A 21,369-nucleotide genomic window follows, 5' to 3' on the forward strand; every position below is an offset into this window, starting at 1 on the left:
CATTCCTCATTCCATTCCACATTCCATTGCATTCCATTCCACATTCCATTCCATTCCACTCCACATTCCAATCCACATTCCATTCCATTGCACTCCACTTTACATTGCACATTCTAGTCCGCATTCCATTCCATTTCATTCCACGTTTCATTCCATTTCACATTCCATTCTACGTTCCATTCCATTCCCTTCCATTTTCCATTCCACTTTCCATTCCTCATTACACCACATTACATTCCACATTCTATTCCACATTCCATTACGTTCCATTACGCATTACATTCCTCATTTCATTCCACTATCCATTCCACATTCCAACGACATTCCATTCCATTCCATTCCTCATTCCATTCCACTTTCTATTCCATTCCATTCCACGTTCCATTCCATTCCAATCCAGTTTCAATTTCACATTCCATTCCACAAACAATTTCACATTCCATTCCACATTCCGTTTCACTTTCCATTCCATTCCATTCCATTCCATTACGCATTCCATTCCATTGCAATCAACATTCCATTCCATTCCACTTTCCATTCCGTTTCACATTCCATTCAATTCCATTCCATTCCACATTTCATTCCATTCCATTCCACATTCCATTCCATTCCATTCCACATTCCATTCCATTCCATTCCACATTACATTCCATTCAATTTCACATTCCATTCCACTACATTGCGTAGCACATTCTATTCCATTAGATTCAATATTTCATTCAATTCCATTCCATTGTATTCCACATTCCATTCCATTTCATTTTATTCCACATTCCATTCCATTCCATTCCACATTACATTCAATTACTTTCTACATTCCATTTCACATTCTCTTCCACGTTCGATTCCATTCCATACCATCTTCTATTCCATTACATACCACCCTATATTCCATTCATTTCCACTCCACAGTATATTCCATTCCATTCCACATTCGTTTCCACATTCCATTCCACATTCCATTCCAATCCATTTCACATTCCATTTCTCATTCCATTCCATTCCATTTCACATTCCATTCCGTTCGATTCCACATTCCTTTCACATTCCTTTCCACATTCCATAGCACATTCTGTTCCACATTGCATTCCACACACCATTCCACATTCCATTTCAAATTCTATTCCGTTCCTTTCCACCTTCCTTTCCAAATTCATTTCCACATTCCATTCCTTTCCATTCCACATATCATTCCACATTGCATTCCACTCCATTTCACATTCCATTCCATTCCATCCCACATTCTTTCCACATTCTATTCCACCTTCAATTCCACATTACATTCCATAATCCATGGCATTCCGTTCCCGGTTCCATTCCTCATTCCATTTCATTCCATTCCACATTCCATTCCATTCCAGTCGACATTCCACTCCACATTCCTTTCCATTCCATTCCACATTCCATTCCAAATTCCATTCCACATTCCATTCCACATTCCATTCCATTCCATTTCGCATTCCCTTCAACGTTCCATTCCATTCCACTCCACGTTCCCTTCCACATTCCGTTTTGTTCTATTCCACATTACATTCCACATTCCATTCCAGATGTCATTCCACATTCCTTTCCGTTCCATTCCTCAATCCATTCCACAGTCCTTTCCATTCCATTCCACATTCCATTCCACATTCCATTCCATTCCATTCCATTCCATATTCCCTCCAGGTTACATTCCACATTGCGTCACATATTCCATTCCCTGTTCCATTCCACTCTCCATTCTATTGCATTCCATGTTCCATTCCATTCCAGTCCACGTTGCTTTTCACTCCGTTTCGCATTCCATTCTACATTTCGTTTCACATTCCATTCCACATTCCATTTTACTTTCTATTCCATTCCATTCAATTCCTCAATCCATTCCATTCCATGCCAAATTCCATTCCACGTTCCAATCTGCGTTGCATTCCACTATTGAATGCACATTCCGTTCCATTCCATTACACATTACATTCCACATTGCATTTCACATTCCATTCTATTCCGTTCCACATTCCATTCCTCATTCCATTTCATTCCATTCCACATTCCATTGCATTCCACTCTACATTTCTTTCCACATTCCATTCCATTCCATTCCACATACCATTCCAAATTCCATTCCACATTCCATTCCATTCCATTCCGCATTCCATTCCACTTTCCATTCCATTCAACTCCACTTTCAATTCAACGATCCATTCCACATTCCATTCCCCATTCCATTCCGTTCTATTCCACATTCCATTCCAAATTACATTCCACATGCCATTCCACATTCGATTCCGTTCCATTCCTCATTCCATTCCACAGTCTATTACATTCCATTCCATATTTCATTCCACAATCAATTCCTTTCCATTCCACATTCACTCCACATTCCATTCCACGTTCCAGCCCATGATCCATTCTACGTTCCATTCCGCATTCCATTCCATTGCATTCCGTGTTCCATTCCATTACATTCCAGGTTATTTTCACTCCGTTTCACATTCCATTCCACATTGAATTTCACATTCCCTTTCACATTCCATTCAACAATCCATTCATTCCACATTTTATTTCACATTCCATTCCATTAGATTCCTTTGCATTCCATTACATTCCACATTCCATTCCATTCCATTACACATTCCATTCCATTTCATTCCACATTCCATTCCATTCTTTCCACGTTCCATTCCATTCCATTCCATTCCACATTCCATACCATTCCATTCCATTCGACATTCCATATCATTCCATTCCATTCCGCTTTCCATTCTTTCCATTCCACATTCCATTCTATCACATTCCACAATCCATTGCATTCCATTCCATTCCACATTCCATTCCACATTCCATTCCCTTCCATTGTACATTCCATTCCATTCAATTCCTTTCCATTCCATGTTCCGTTCCACTTTCCATTCCACTTTCCATTCCCCGTTACATTCCATTCCATTACACATTCCATTCCACATTCCATTCCATTCCTTTCATCTTTCCATTCCACTTTCCATTCCACATTACATTCCGTCACATTACACATTGCATTCCACAATCCATTCCACATTCCATTCCATTCCATTCCTCATTCCATTACACATTCCATTACACATTCCGTTCTGTTGCATTCCAGTTTCCATTCCACATTCCATTCCATTGCATTCCACATTCCAATCCACATTCCATTCCATTCTATTCCACATTCCATTCCATTCCATTCCACTTTCCATTGCATTCCGTTGCATTCCATATTTCATTCCATTCAATACCGCATTCCATTCCATTCCATTCCATTTCATTCCACATTCCATTCTATTCCATTCTATTCCACATTGAATTTCATTCCATTCCACATTCCATTCCGTTCCATTCCATATTCCATTCCATTCCATTCCACATTCCATGTCATTCCATCCCATTCCATTCCACATTCTGTAGCATTCCATTCATTTCCAAATTCTATTAATTTCCGTTCTGCATTATATTCCATTGCATTCCACGTTATATTGCACATCCCTTTCCATTTCTTTCCACATTCAATTCCATGTTCCATTCCACGTTCCATTCTACATTCCATTCCACATTCCATTACATATTACATTACATTCCTTTCCATATTCCATTCCATTCAATTCCACAGTCCATTCCATATTCCATTCCATTCCATTCCACATTCCATTCCAAATTCCATTCCATTCCATTCCACATTCCTTTCCATTGCATTCTATTCCTCATTCCATTCCATTCCATTCTACATTTCTTTCCATTCCATTCCAGATTCAATGCCACATTCCATTCCACATTCCTTTCCACGTGCCATTCCATTGCATTCCACATTCCATTCCATTCCATTCCACATTCCAATTCGCATTCCATTTTGCATTCCATTGCATTCCATTCCATTCCATTCCACATTCGATTCCACATTCCATTCCGCATTCCACTTCGCATTCTATTTCGGATTCCATTCCATTCCTTTCCATTCCATTCCACATTCCATTCCATTCCAATCCACATTCCATTCCATTCCATTGCACTTTCCTTTGTATACCACAATCCATTCCATTCCATTCCACTCCACGTTCCTTTCCATACCACAATCCATTCCATTCCATTCCACATTCCATTCCACATTCCCTTCTTTTCCATTCCACTTTCCATTGAAATTCCATTCCGCATTCTGATCGATATTCCCTTCCTTCCTACTCAACTTTCCCTTCCTTTCCCTTCCACATTCCATTCCATTTTATTCCACTTTCCATTCCACATTCCCTTCATTTCCATTCCACTCCCCATTCCCTTCCTTTCCATTCCACGTTCCATTCCATTCCATTCCACATTCCTTTCCACGTTCCATTCCACATTCCATTCCACTTTCCTTTTGACGTTCCACTCCATTCCATTCCACGTTCCACTCCATTCCATTCCACGTTCCACTCCTTTGCTTTCCACATTCCATTTCATTCCATTCCACATTCCATTCCACATTCCATTTCAGATTCCATTTCACATTCCTTTTCGTATTCCATTCCATTTCAATGCATTCCACTTCCCATTCCATTCCATTCCACATTCCTTTCCACTCCATTCCACATTCCATTCCACATACCATTCCATTCCATTCTATTCCACTTTCAATTCCATTCCATTCCACATTCCATTCCACATTCCATTCCATTCCATTCCATTCCACTTTGTATTCCACATTCCATTCCACATTCCATTCTATATTCCCTTCCACTTTGCATTCCTTTCCATTCCATTGACTTTCCATTGCATTACATTCCTCATTCAACATTCCATTCCACATTCCTTTCCATTCCATTACAGATTGCATTCCATTCCCCATTCCCTTCCACATTCCATTCCATTCTATTCCAAATTCCATACTATTCTATTACATTAAGCGTTCCATTCCTTTACATTCCACACTCCATTCTATTCCATTCCACGTTCCATTCCATTCCATTCCACATTCCATTCCACATTCAATTGCATTCCACACCACATTTCAGTGCACATTCCATTCCACGTTCCATTGCGCGTTCCATTCTACTTGCCATTCCACGTTCCGTTCCACATTGCATTCCAAATTCCATTCCATTCCTTTCCACATTCCATTCCTCTCCATTCCACATTCCATTCCACATTGCACTCCACGTTCCATTCCACATTCCGTTTTACGTTTCATTCCCTTCCATTCCAACTTCCATTCCATTCCATTCCACGTTCAATTCAATATTCCATTCCATTCCATTCCTCATTCCATTCCACATTTCATTCCATTCCATTACACATTACATTCCACATTCTATTCCACGTTGCATTCCAATTTCCATTCCACCTTCCATTCCATTCCTTTTCACGTTCCATTTCGCATTCCATTTTGCATTCCATTTCGCATTCCATTGCATTCCATTCCATTCCATTCCACATTCGATTCCGCATTCCATTTCAGTTTCAATTACATTCCATTCCATTCCACTTTCCATTCCATTCCATTCCACATTCCATTCTCCATTTCTCTCCATTCCTTTCCTCGTTCCATTCCACATTCGATTCCACATAGCATTCCATTCCATTCCACATTCCATTCCACAATCCATTCCATTCCTTTCCACATTCCATTCCATTCCGCATTCCATTCCATTCCATTCCACATTCCATTGCATTACATTGCATTCCATTCCACATTCCAAACCAATCCCTTCCAATCCACATTCCATTCCTTTCCATTCCATAGTCTATTGAATTTCATTCCACATTCCAATCCATTCTATTCCACATTCCATTCCACATCCATTCCCCTCCATTACAAATTCCATTCCATTCCCTTACAAATTCCATTCCATTCCATTCCACATTCCACTCCATTCCATTCCACATTCCATATCATTCCATTCCATTCCATTACATGTTCTCTCACATTCCACTCCACATTCCATTCCAGATTCCACTCCATTTCATTCCACATTCCACACCATTCCATTCCATTCCGTGTTCCATTCCATTTCATTCCAGATTGTATTCCTTATTCCGTTCCATTCCATTCCATCCCACATTCCATTTCATTCCATTCCACCTTCCATTCCTTTCCATTGCACACTACATTCCACATTCCATTAAACGTTCCATTCCGCATTCCATTCCACTTTCCATTCCACATTACTTTCCATTCCATTTCAAGTTTCATTCCACCATCCATTCCACATTCCTTTGCACAGTCCATTCCACTTTCCATTCCATTCAATTCCATATTCCATTCCACATTCCATTCCGAATTCCAATCCATTCCATTCCACATTCCACTCCACATTCCATTCCACTCCATTCCACATTCCATTCCACATTCCAATCCATTCCATTGCACTTTCCATTCCAAACCATTCCACATTCCATTCCATTCCATTCCACTTTCCATTCCAAACCATTCCACATTCCTTTCGTTTCCATATTCCATTCCATTCCACATTATATTCCATTCCATTCCACATTCCTTTCCATTCTATTTAACTCCATTCCACATTCCATACCATTCCCTTCCATTCCACACACCATTACTTTGACTTCCACCTTCCATTGAATTTGATGCCATATTCAATTCCATTGCATTCCTCATTCCATTCTGCATCCATTCCCTTCCATTCCATATTCCTTTCGATTCCCTTCCACATTCCATTCTACATTCCATTCCACGCTCCATTCCACGTTCCAATCTATTGAATTCCACATTCCATGCCTTATTCCATTGCATTCCATTCCTCATTCCATACATACCATTCCATTCCATTCCGTATTTCATTCCATTCCATACCAGATTCTATTCCAGATTCCATTCCATTCTATTCTACTTTCTTTCCACATTCCATTCCACTCCATTCCACATTCCATTCCATTCCTTTCCACATTCCATTCTTTTACATGCTAAATTATTTTCCACATTCCATTCCACGTTCCATTCCACATTCCATTCCACTTTCCCTTCCACGTTCCATTCCATTCCACAATTCATTCCACAATGCTTTCCACATTACAATCCATTATATTCCATATACAATTTCACGTTCCATTCCACATTCCATTTCATGTTCCATTCCACATTCCATTCCTTTCCATTCCACATTCTGTGGCATTCCATTTCACATTCCACTCCATTCCATTCCATTCCATTCCACATTCCATCACATTACATTCCATTCCATTCCACAATCCATTCCCTTCCATTCCATATTCCATCTCATTCTATTCCACATTCCAATCCATTCCATTCCACATTTCATACCATTCCTTTCCATTCCACAATCCATTGCATTTCATTCCACATTCCAATCCACATTCAATTCCACATTCCATTCCACGTTCAATTCCATTCCATTCCACATTCCTTTCCATTTCATTCCATTCTGTATTCCATTCCATTTCATTCCTCATTCTATTCCTCATTCCATTCCATTCCATTGCACATTCAATTACACATTCCATTCCATTCCATTCAACATTCCATTCCATTCCATTCAACATTCCATTCATTTCCCTACTACATTCCATTCCACATTCCATTCCACATTCCATTCCAGTTTCCATTACACTTTCCATTCCATTTCATTCCAACTTAAATTCCATGTTCTATTCCACATTCCATTCCACATTCCATTTCATGTGCCATTCCATTTCATTCCATATTCCTTACCATTGCATTCATTCCATTCCGCAATCAATTCCATTCCATTCCACATTCTACTCCACATTCCATTCCATTCCATTCAAAATTCCATGCCACATTCCATTCCATTCCATTCCACATTCCATTTCACATTCCATTCCATTTCATTCCACGTTCCATTTCACATTCCAATCCACTTTCCATTCCGTTCTATTCCACATTCCATAACATGTTCCTTTCCATATTCCATTCCACATTCCATTCCATTCGATTCCACGTTTCATTCGTCTTTCCACTCCACGTTCCATTCCACATTCAATTTCATTCCATTCCACATTCCATTCCGCGTTCCATTCCACATTCCTTTCCGTTATATAACACGTTTCATTCCATATTCCATTCCACATTCCATTCCATGATCCATTCCTTTGAATTCCACATGCCACTGCACATTGCATTCCAGATTCCATTCCACATTCTATTCCACATTCCAGGCCACATTCCATTCCATTCCATTCCACATTCCATTCCACATTCCATTCCATTCCATTCCACATTACATTCCACATTCATTTCCACATTCCCTTCCACATTCCATTACATTCCATTCCACTTTCCATTCCACATTCCATTCCACATTGCATTCCACATTCCATTCCACCTTCCATTCCACTCCATTCCGCATTCCATTCCACATTCCATTGCAATGCAAATTCCATTCCAAATTAAATTACATTCCATTCCACATTCCATTCCATTGCATTCCACATTCCATTCCATTCCATTCCATTCCACATTCCATTCCACAATTCATTCAATATTCGATTATAATGCTTTCCACATTCCGTTCCATTGCATTCTACATTCCATTCCGTATTCCTTTCCAACTTCTATTCCATTCCATTCCACGTTTCATTCCACTTTCCATTCCACATTCCATTCCATTCCATGCCACACTTCATTCCACATTCCGTTCCACATTCCATTGCACTTTCCATTCCACGTTCCATTCCTCATTCCATTCCATTCCATTCCGTTTCATTCCACATTCCATTCCATTCCAATACATTCCACATTCCATTCCATTCTGAAATCCATTCCATTCCATTCCACATTCTACTCCACATTCCATTCCATTCCATTCAAAATTACATGCCACATTCCATTCCATTCCATTCCACATTCCATTTCACATTCCATTTCACATTCCATTCCATTTCATTCCACGTTCCATTTCACATTCCAATCCACTTTCCATTCCGTTCTATTCCACATTCCATAACATGTTCTTTTCCATATTCCATTCCACATTCCATTCCATTCGATTCCACGTTTCATTCGACTTTCCACTCCACGTTCCATTCCACATTCAATTTCATTCCATTCCACATTCCATTCCGCGTTCCATTCCACATTCCTTTCCGTTATATAACACGTTTCATTCCATATTCCATTCCACATTCCATTCCATGATCCATTCCTTTGAATTCCACATGCCACTCCACATTGCATTCCAGATTCCACTCCACATTCTATTCCACATTTCAGGCCACATTCCATTCCATTCCATTCCACATTCCATTCCATTCCATTCCACATTCCATTCCACATTCATTTCCACATTCCCTTCCACATTCCATTCCATTCCATTCCACTTTCCATTCCACATTCCATTCCACATTCCATTCCACATTCCATTCCACATTGCATTCCACATTCCATTCCACATTCCATTCCACTCCATTCCGCATTCCATTCCACATTCCATTACAATGCAAATTTCATTCCACATTAAATTCCATTCCATTCCCCTTTCCATTCCATTGCATTCCACTTTCCATTCCATTCCATTCCATTCCACTTTCCATTCCACATTCCATTCCACAAATCATTCAACATTCGATTATAATGCTTTTCACATTCCATTCCGTTGCATTCCACATTCCATTCCGTATTCCTTTCCAACTTCTATTCCATTCCATTCCACGTTTCATTCCACTTTCCATTCCACATTCCATTCCATTCCATGCCACACTTCATTCCACATTCTGTTCCACATTCCATTGCACTTTCCATTCCGCGTTCCATTCCTCATTCCATTCCATTCCATTCCGTTTCATTCCACATTCCATTCCATTCCAATACATTCCACATTCCATTCCAATACATTCCACATTCCATTCCATTCCATTCCATTCCACATTCCATTCCACCTTGCAGTCCTTTCCATTCCACGTTAAATTCCACATTCCACATTCCATTCCACGTTGCAATCCATGTTCCATTCCACTCCATTCCACATTGCATTCCATTCCTTTCCACGTTCCATACCATTGCATTCCACATTCCATTCCATTGCATTCCGCCTTCTATTCCAGATTCCATTCCATTCCCCTCCACATTCAATTCCAAATTCCATTCCATTCCTTTCCACATTCCATTCCATTCCTTTCCAATCTGCTTTCCATTCCATTGCACTTCACATTCTAATCATCATTCCTTTCCATTCCATTCCACATTCAATTCCACATTCCTTTCCACATTCAATTCCACATTCCATTCCTTACATTCCACATTCCATTCCATTCCATTCCACATTACATTCCATTCAATTCCACAGTACATTCCACATTCCATTCCATTCCATTCCACAAACCATTCCATTCCATTCCACATTCAATTCCACATTCCATTCCACATTCTGTTTCACATTCTATATCACTGCATTCTATTCCATTCCACAATCCTTTCCATTCCTTTCCACATTCCATTCCACATTCCATTCCACACTCCGTTCCCTTCCATTCCACATTCCATTCCATTCCAGCTTCCCTTCCAAATTCCATTCCACATTCCATTCCTCATTCCATTACACTTTCAATTTCATATTCTATTCCACATTCCATTCCATTCCATTCCAGATTCCATTCCACATTCCATTCCATTCCATTCCACATTCCATTCCACTTTCCATTCCGTTACATTAAGCATTCCATTCCGCGTTCCATTAAATGTTACATACCACGTTCCATTCCACGTTCCATTCCATTCCATTTCACTTTCCATTCCACACACCTTTCCATTCCATTCCACTTTCCACTGCACTTTCCATTCCACATTCCATTCCACATTACATTCCTTTCCATTCCAATTTCCATTCCACATTAAATTCCTCATTCCATTCATATTCCATTCCACATTCCATTCCTTATTCCATTCCATTCTTCTCCACGTTACCTTCCATATTCCATTCCATTCCGTAACAAATTCCATTACACATTCCATTCCACATTCCATTCCACGTTCCATTCCGCATTCCGCTCCTCATTCCATTTCATTCCATTTCACATTCAATTCCACATTCCATTACACGTTCCATTCCACATTAAATTTCACATTACATTCCGTTCCATTCCACATTCCATTACACATTCCTTTCAATTCAATTCAACATTCCATTCCATATTCTATCCCATTGAATTCCAAATTATTTTCCACTTTCCATTCCACGTTCTAATCCACGGTCCATTCCACTTTCTATTCTATTCTATTCCACATAACATTCCATTCCTTTCCACGTTTCATTTCACTCTATTCCACATTCCCGTACACATTGCATTCCAAATTCCATTTCACATTCCAGTCCACATTCCACTTCACTTTCCATTCCATTCCACATTCCATTCCATTCCAGTCCACATTCCATTCCATTCTATTCCTCATTCCATTTCACATTACATTCCACATTCCATTCTTTTCCACATTCCATTCCACATTCCAGTCCACATTCTATTCCATGCCATTCCACATTCCATTCCACATTGCATTCTATTCCAGTCCACATTCCATTCCACATTCCATTCTATTCCATTCCACATTCCATTCCATTCCATTCCGCATTCAGTTCCATTCCATTCCATTTTCCATTCCGCATTCCATTCTGCGTTCCATTCCACTATTCATTGCACGTTCCATTCCATTCCATTGCACTTTCCATTCAACATTCCATTTCACATTCCATTCCATTACATTTGACATTCCATTCGACATTCCATTCCATATTCCATTCCATTCGGTTCCACATTCCATTCCTCATTCCATTTCAATCCATTCCACAATCCATTCCATTCCACTCCATATTCCATTCCACATTCCATTCCAGTCCATTCAACTTTCCATTCCAAAATTCCATTCCACATTCCATTCCATTGCATTCCCTATTCCCTTCCACTTTCCATTCCATTACTCTACACATTCCATTCCACATTCCATTCGGTTCTATTCCACATTCCATTCCACTTTAAATTCCACATGCCTTTCCACATTCCATTCCATTCCATTCCTCATTCCATTCCACAGTCCTTTCCATTGCATTCCACATTCTGTTCCACATTCCATTCCATTCCATTCCACATTCCCTCCATATTCCATTCCACGTTCAATTCCATGTTGAATAACGTGTTCCATTCCACGTTGCATTAAACTTCCCATTCCATTGCATTCCGTGTTCCATTCCATTCCATTCCACGTTCCTTTTCTTTCCGATTCGCACTCCATTCCACATTCCATTTCACATTCCATTCGACATTCCATTTCATTTTGCATTCTATTCCATTCCATTCCATTCAACATTCCATGCCCTTCCATTCCACATTCCATTCCACATTCTATTTCACATTCCAGTCAACATTCCATTCCACATTCCTTTTTACTTTCCTTTGCACATTCTATTCCATTCTGTTCCACATTCCATTCCTCATTCCATTTCATTCCACATTCCATTCCAAATTCCATTCCACAATCCTCTCTATTCCATTCCACATTCCATTCCACTTTCAATTCTATTCCAGTACACGTTCCATTCCACGTTCCACTCCACATTCCATTTCAAGATCTACTCAACGTTCCTTTCCACGTTCCATTCCATTGCATTCCATGTTCCATTCCATTACGTTCCATGTTCCTTTTCATTCCATTTCACATTCCATTCCACATTGCATTCCACATTCCATTCCATTCCATTCCACATTCCATTCCACATTCCATTCCACATTCCTTTCCATTCCATTCCACATTTCAATCAACATTCCATTCCATTCTATTCCACATTCCATTCCATTCCATTCCACTTTCCATTCCATTCCATTGCATTTCACAATTCTTTGCATTCCATTCCGAATTCCAGTCCATTCCATTACATTTCATTCCACATTCCTTTCCATTCCCTTCTATTCCACATTCCATTTCATTCCATTCCACATTCCGTTCCGTTCCATTCCAAATTCCATTCCATTTCATTCCACATTCCATTTCATTAAATTCCTTTCCATTCCACATTCCATAGCATTCCATTGCTTTCCACATTCCATTTCTTTCCGTTCCACATTCCATCCAATTGCATTCCACACTCCATTCCACATCCCTTTCCATTGCATTTCACATTCCATTGCATGTTCCATTCTACGTTCCATTCCACATGGCATTACGTAATCTATTCCACTCCTTTCCACATTCCATACCATTCCATTGCAATCCATTCCACATTCGGTTCCATTACATTCCACATTCCATTCCACATTCCATTGCATTCAAATCCACATTCCATTCAATTCCATCCAACCTTCCATTCCATTCCACAATCCACTCCATTCCATTCCACATAACATTTCATTAGATTCCTCATTCCATTCCATTCAATTCGGCATTACTTTCCACATTCCATTCCGCTTTCCATTCCATTGCATTCTATTCCACATTCCATTCCATTCCACATTGCTTTCCAGTCCATTAAAGATTCCATTCCTCATTCCATTCCACACTCCATTCCACGTTCCGTTCCTTTCCGTTCCACATTCCATTCCATTCCATTCCACATTCCATTCTATTACATTTCATTCCATACCACGTTCCATTCCACTATCCATTAAGTTCTTTTCCACATTCCATTCCACTTTCCAGTCCATTCCATTCCGCATTCCATTCCATCCAAATCCACGTTTCATTTCATATTTTATTCCATTCAATTCCACATTACTTTCCACATTCCATTACACAATCCCTTCCACATTCCATTCCATGCCATTACACATTTCATTCCACATTCCAGTCCATTCCTTTCCACATTCCATTCCATTCCATTCTATTCCATTTCACGTTTCATTCCACATAGCACTCCATTCCATTCGACGTTCCATTCCACACTCAATTCCACATTCAATTCCACATTCCATTCCGTTCCATTCCACTTTCAATTCCACATTCCATGCCACATTCAATTCCACAATCCATTCCATGTTGTAGTCCACGTTACATTCCATGATCCATTCCTTTCCATTTCACGTTCCATTCCACATTCCATTCCATTCAATTCCACGATGCATTCCACAATCCAACCCACATTCCACTCAACTTTCCATTCCAAAATCCATTAAAGTCCATTCCACATTCCATTCAGCATTCCATTCCATTCCATAACACACTCCATTCCACATTTCATTCCACACTCCATTCCATTCCTTTCCACATCCCATTTCACTTTCCATTCCACATTCCATTTCACATTCCATTCCACATTCCATTCCATTCCATTCCACTTTCCATTCCACTTTCCATTGCATTCCATTCCACGTTCCATTACACGTTCCATTACACATTCCATTCCATTACATTCCACGTTCCATTCCACACTCAATTCCACATTCCATTCCACATTCCATTCTGTTCCAATCCACATTCCATTCCACATTCCATTCCATTCCATTCCACTATCTATTCCACTTTCCATTCCACATTCCACTCCACAGTACATTCCTTTCCATTCCATACTCCATTCCACATTGCATTCCATTCCCTTCCACATCCCATTCCTTTCCACTCCACTTTCCATTCCGCATTCCCTTCCATTCCATTCCACATTCTATTGCCAGTTCTATTCCATTCAATCCCACGATGCATTCCACCTTTCATTCTACAATCCATTCCACAATTCATTCCACTTTCCATTCCACATTCCATTAAAGTCCATTCCACATTCCATTCCGAATTCCACTACTTTCCATTCCACAGAACATTCCTTTCGACATTCCTTTTCACTTTCCATTCCTCTTTGCATTCTACATTCCATTCCACATTACATTCCGTTCCATTCCACATTGCATTCCACACTCCATTGCATTCCATTCCACATTCCATTACACAATCCATTCCATTCTATTCCACATTCCATTCCACGATTCTTTCCACAATCCATTCCACATTCCATTCCACATTCCATTTCACGTTCCATTCCACATTACATTTGAGATTCCATTCTACATTCCATTCCATTCCATTCGACATTCCATTTCACATTGCATGCCACATTCCATTCCATTCCGTTCACATTCCATTCCACATTCCATTCCACCGTACTTTCCATTCAATCACACATTCCATTACACAATCCATTCCATTCCATTCCACTTTCGAATGAACATTCCATTCCACATTCCGTTCCATTCCACTTTCCAGTCTGCACTCCATTCCACATTCCATTCCACATACCATTGCATTCCATTCCACATTCCATTCCTTTCCATTCCCCATTCCATTGCATTTCATTCCACATTCCTTTCCAAATTCCATTCCGTACCATTCCACATTCCATTCCATTAAATTCCGCTTTCCTTTCAACATTCTATTCCACATTCCATTCCACATTCCTTTTCATTCCATTCCACATTGCATTCCATTCCATTCCACGTTCCATTCCATTCTTTTCCACGTTCTACTCCACGTCCCTTTCCATTACATTCCACGTTCCATTCCACATTCCATTTCACATTCCTTCACACTTTCCATTGCTTTCCTTTCCATATTCCATTCCACATTCCATTCCTCATTCCATTGTGTTCCATTCCACATTTCATTCCACATTCCATTCTACATTCCATTACATACCATTCCACATTCCATTCCTGTTTCCATTCCATTCCATTCCACATTCCATTCCACTTTCCATTCCACATTCCATTCCATTGCATTCCAGATTTCATTCCACAATCCATTCTATTCCTTTCCATATTGCATTCCACATTCCATTCAACAATCCTTTCTCATTCCATTGAATTTCATTACACATTCCATTCCACATTCCATTACATTCCAATTCACATTCCATTCCACATTCCATTCCATTCCATTCCACATTCGATTCCACATTCCAATCCTTTCCATTCCATTCCACTTTGCATGCTGCAGTCCATTGGGCAGTCCATTCCACATTCCATTCCACTTTCCATGGCATTTTCCATTCTCATTCCATTGAATTTCGTTCCACATTCCATTGCTTTTCGTTCTGCATTCCAACTCACATGTCATTCCACATTCCATTCCAATCCATTCCATTCCATTCCACATTCTATTACTCATTCCATTCCACGTTCCATTCCGCAGTCCATATCATTCCATTCCACTTTCCATTCCATTGCCATCCATGTTTCATTCCGCATTTCATTGCATTCCATTCCACATTCCATTCCACATTCTATTAAACATTCCATTCCACATTCCATTGCATTCCATTCCATATTGCATTCCAAATTCCTTTCCATTATATTCCACATTCCATTCCATTCCATTCCATTCCATTCTAATACACGTTCCATACAAATTTCCATTAAATTCCATTCCACATTCCATTTTATTCCATTCCACATTCCTTTCCATTCCAATCCACGTTTCATTCCACATTTCATTCCATTCCATTCCACATTGCATTCCACATTCCATTCCACTTTCCTTTCCACGTTCCTGTCCACATTGAATTCCACATTCCATTCCACATTCCATTCCATTCCACATTCCATTCCACATTCCATCCTATTCCATTCCACATCCCATTCCACATTCCATTCCATTCCATTCCACATTCCCTTCCATTCCATTCCACATTCCATTCCACTTTCCTGTCCACGTTCCATTAGATTTCATTCCATGTTTGATTCCACATTCCATTCCATTCTATTCCACTTTCCATTCCACATTCCGTTCGACATTCCATTCCACGTTACATTCCACATTACATTCTCATTCCACTGCATTTCATTCCAGATTAAATTCCACATTGCATTGCATTCCAATTCACAATCTATTCCACATTCCATTCCATTCCATTCTATAACACATTCCATTCCACATTCCATTCCACAGTCCATTACAAATTCCATTCCACATTCCATTCCACATTCCATTTTCATATCATTGCATTTCTTTCCACTTTCCATTCCACATTCCACTGCATTCCAATTCACAAGGCATTCCACGTTTCAATCCAGTCCGTTCCATTCCATTCCACATTCCAGTCCACATTCCAGTCCATTCCATTGCACATTCCATTCCATTCCCATCCACATTTCTTTGCACAATTTGTTGCATTCCATTCAACATTTCCTTCTACATCGCATTCCACATTCCATTCCATTCCATTCTATTCCACATTCCATTCTATTCCGTTAAACCATCCATTCCACATTCCATTCGACATTCCATTCCACGTTCCATTCCTTTGCATTCCATATTCCAATCCATTCCATTCCAGTTTCCTTTCCATTCAAACCCACATTCCATTCCATTGCATTCCATTTTATTCCACATTCCATTCCTTTGGATTCCATTCCATTCCATTCCATTCCATTGCATTCCACATTCCATTCCATTGCATTCTGCACTGCATTCCATTCGATTCCATTCAATTGCAAATTCCAGTCCATCCCTTTGCATTCCACATTCCATTCCATTTAATTCCACATTCCATTCCATTCCATTAAATAATCCATTCCACATTCCATTCCACATTCCATTCCACGTTCCATTCCCTTGCATTCCAGATTCCAATCTATTCCATTCCACATTCTATTTCATTAAATCCACATTCCATTCCATTCCATTCCATTCCATTCCACATTCCATTCCATTCCATTCCATTCCACATTCCATTCCATTGCATTCCGCATTCCATTCCATTCCATTCCATTCAATTCCAAATTCCAGTCCATTCCATTGCATTCCAAATTCCATTCCATTCCATTCCACAATCCATTCCATTCCATTCCATTCCATTCCATAAGATTCCACATTCCATTCCACTTTCCATTACACGTCACATTCGATGTTTCATTCCACGTCCCATTCCATGTTCCATTCTTTTCTATTCCACTTTGCATTCCATTCCATTCCAAATTCCATTCCATTGCATTCCACATTCCATTCCACCTTCCATTCCATTCCATTCAACGTTCCATTCCATTCCATTCAATGTTCCATTCCACTTTCCATTCCACATTCCATTCTACGTTGCATTCGATGTTCCATTCCATTCCATTCCACTTTCCATTCCACGTTGCATTCCATTGCATTCCTCGTTCCATTCCATGTTCCATTCCACATTGCATACCTTTCCATTCCACATTCCATTCCATTCCATTGCACATTCCATTCCATTGCACTCCACTTCCCATTCCATGATCCATTCCAGATTCCATTCCATTCCATTCCACTTTCCCTTCCATTGCATTCCAAATTCCATTCCTTCATCCATTCCACGTTGAATTCTGTGTTCCATTCCACGTCCCATTCCACGTTCAATTAATTTCCATTCCAGATTCCATTCCATTCCATTCCACATTCCTTTCCATTTCATTTCCCGTTCAATTCTACCTACTATTCCACCGTTCATTCTACATTGCATTCCAAGTTCTATTCCATTACTTTCCACATTCCATTCCAGTCCATTCCACGGTCCATTCCACTTACCATTCCACATTCCATTCCACATTCCAATCCTTGTTCCATTCCATACTTTCCAAGTTCCATTCCACTTTCCATTCCGTTCCATTCCACCTTCCATTCCACATTCCATTGCCCATTCCATTCCACGTTACATTCCTCGTTCTATTCCATTTTCAATTCCACATTCCATTCCACATTCCATTCTACGTTCCATTGCACAATCCATTACATTCCATTCCACTTTCCTTTCCAGATGCCTTTCCACACTGCGTTCCATTACATTCCACATTCCATTTCATATTCCATTCCTCATTCCATTACTCATTCCATTCCATTCCACATTCCATTCAACATTCCATTCCATTAAATCTCACGTTCCATTCCATATTTCATTCCACATTCTATTTCACCTTCCATTCCACGATGAATTCCACATTCAATTCCATGATACATTGCACGTTGCATTCCACATTCCATTCCATTCCATTCCATTCCATTTTATTCCACATTCCCTTCCGGATTCCATTCCACATTCCATTCTACGTTCCATTTCACATTCCTTTCTACGTTCCATTCCACGTTCCATTGAATTCCATTCCACCTTCAATTCTCCATTCCTTTCCATTCCATTCAACTTTTCTTTGCAGATTGCATTTCACATCCCATTCCACGTTCTATCCCATGTTCCATTCCACGTTCCATTCAACGTTGCCTTCCATTCCATTCCACGTTCCAATCCATTCTTTTCCACGTTCCATTCCACGTCCCTTTCCATTACATTCTACGATCCATTCCACATTCCATTTCACATTCCTTCACACTTTCCATTGCTTTCCATTCCGTATTCCTTTCCACATTTCATTCCACATTCCATTCCGTTCCATTCCACATTGCATTCCGCATTCCATTCCACATTCCATTCCATTCCATTCCACATTCCATGCCACTTTCGATTCCACACTCAATTCCACATTCCATTACACGTTCCATTCCACATTCCATTCCACATTCCATTCCAAAGTCCATTCCGTTTTATTCCACATTCCATTCTATTCCATTCCCTTCCATTCCACAATCCATTCTGCATTCCATTCCACTCCATTCCGTTCCACATTCCATTTCATTCCGTTAAATTCCACATTCCATTCATTCCATTCCACATTCCATTCGATTTCATTCCATATTCCATTCGATTGCATTCCATTCCGTTCTACATTCCATACCTTTCAATTCTTTTCCACTTTCCATTCCTTTCCATTCCACATTCCATTCCATATTCCAGTCCATTCCATTGCACATTCCATTCCATTCGAATCCACATTTCTTTGCACAATTTGTTTCATTCCATTCAACATTCCCTTCCACATTGCATTCCACATTCCATTCCATTCCATTCTATTCCACATTCCATTCTATTCCATTAAACCATCCATTCCACATTCCATTCGACATTCCATTCCACGTTCCATTCCTTTGCATTCCACATTCCAATCCATTCCATTCCAGTTTCCTTTCCATTCAAACCCACATTCCATTCCATTGCATTCCACTTTATTCCACATTCCATTCCATTGGATTCCATTCCATTCCATTCCATTCCATTGCATTCCACATTCCATTCCATTGCATTCTGCACTGAATTCCATTCGATTCCATTCAATTGCACATTCCAGTCCATCCCTTTGCATTTCACATTCCATTCCATTTCATTCCACATTCCATTCCATTCCATTAAATAATCCATTCCACATTCCATTCCACATTTCATTCCACGTTCCATTCCCTTGCATTCCAGATTCCAATCTATTCCATTCCGCATTCTATTTCATTTAAATCCACATTCCATTCCATTCCATTCCATTCCATTCCTCATTCCATTCCATTCCATTGCATTCCACATTCCATTCCATTGCAATCCGCATTCCATTCCATTCCATTCCATTCCACATTCCATTCCATTGCATTCCGCATTCCATTCCATTCCATTCCATTCAATTCCAAATTCCAGTCCATTCCATTGCATTCCAAATTCCATTCCATTCCATTCCACAATCCATTCCATTCCATTCCATTCCATTCCATAAGATTCCACATTCCATTCCACTTTCCATTACACGTCACATTCGATGTTTCATTCCACGTCCCATTCCATGTTCCATTCTTTTCTATTCCACTTTGCATTCCATTCCATTCCAAATTCCATTCCATTGCATTCCACATTCCATTCCACCTTCCATTCCATTCCATTCAACGTTCCATTCCATTCCATTCAATGTTCCATTCCACTTTCCATTCCACATTCCATTCTACGTTGCATTCGATGTTCCATTCCATTCCATTTCACTTTCCATTCCACGTTGCATTCCATTGCATTCCTCGTTCCATTCCATGTTCCATTCCACATTGCATACCTTTCCATTCCACATTCCATTCCATTCCATTGCATATTCCATTCCATTGCATTCCACTTTCCATTCCATGATCCATTCCCCATTCCATTCCATTCCATTCCACTTTCCCTTCCATTGCATTCCAAATTCCATTCCTTCATCCATTCCACGTTGAATTCTGTGTTCCATTCCACGTCCCATTCCACGTTCAATTAATTTCCATTCCAGATTCCATTCCATTCCATTCCACATTCCTTTCCATTTCATTTCGGGTTCAATTCTACCTACTATTCCACCGTTCATTCTACATTGCATTCCAAGTTCTATTCCATTACTTTCCACATTCCATTCCAGTCCATTCCACGTTCCATTACACTTTCCATTCCACATTCCATTCCACATTCCAATCCTTGTTCCATTCCATACTTTCCAAGTTCCATTCCACTTTCCATTCCGTTCCATTCCACCTTCCATTCCACATTCCATTGCCCATTCCATTCCACATTACATTCCTCGTTCTATTCCATTTTCAATTCCACATTCCATTCCACATTCCATTCTACGTTCCATTGCACAATC

The sequence above is a fragment of the Pongo pygmaeus genome, chromosome 12, assembly GCF_028885625.2.
Source record: "Pongo pygmaeus isolate AG05252 chromosome 12, NHGRI_mPonPyg2-v2.0_pri, whole genome shotgun sequence".
Lineage (NCBI taxonomy): Eukaryota > Metazoa > Chordata > Mammalia > Primates > Hominidae > Pongo > Pongo pygmaeus.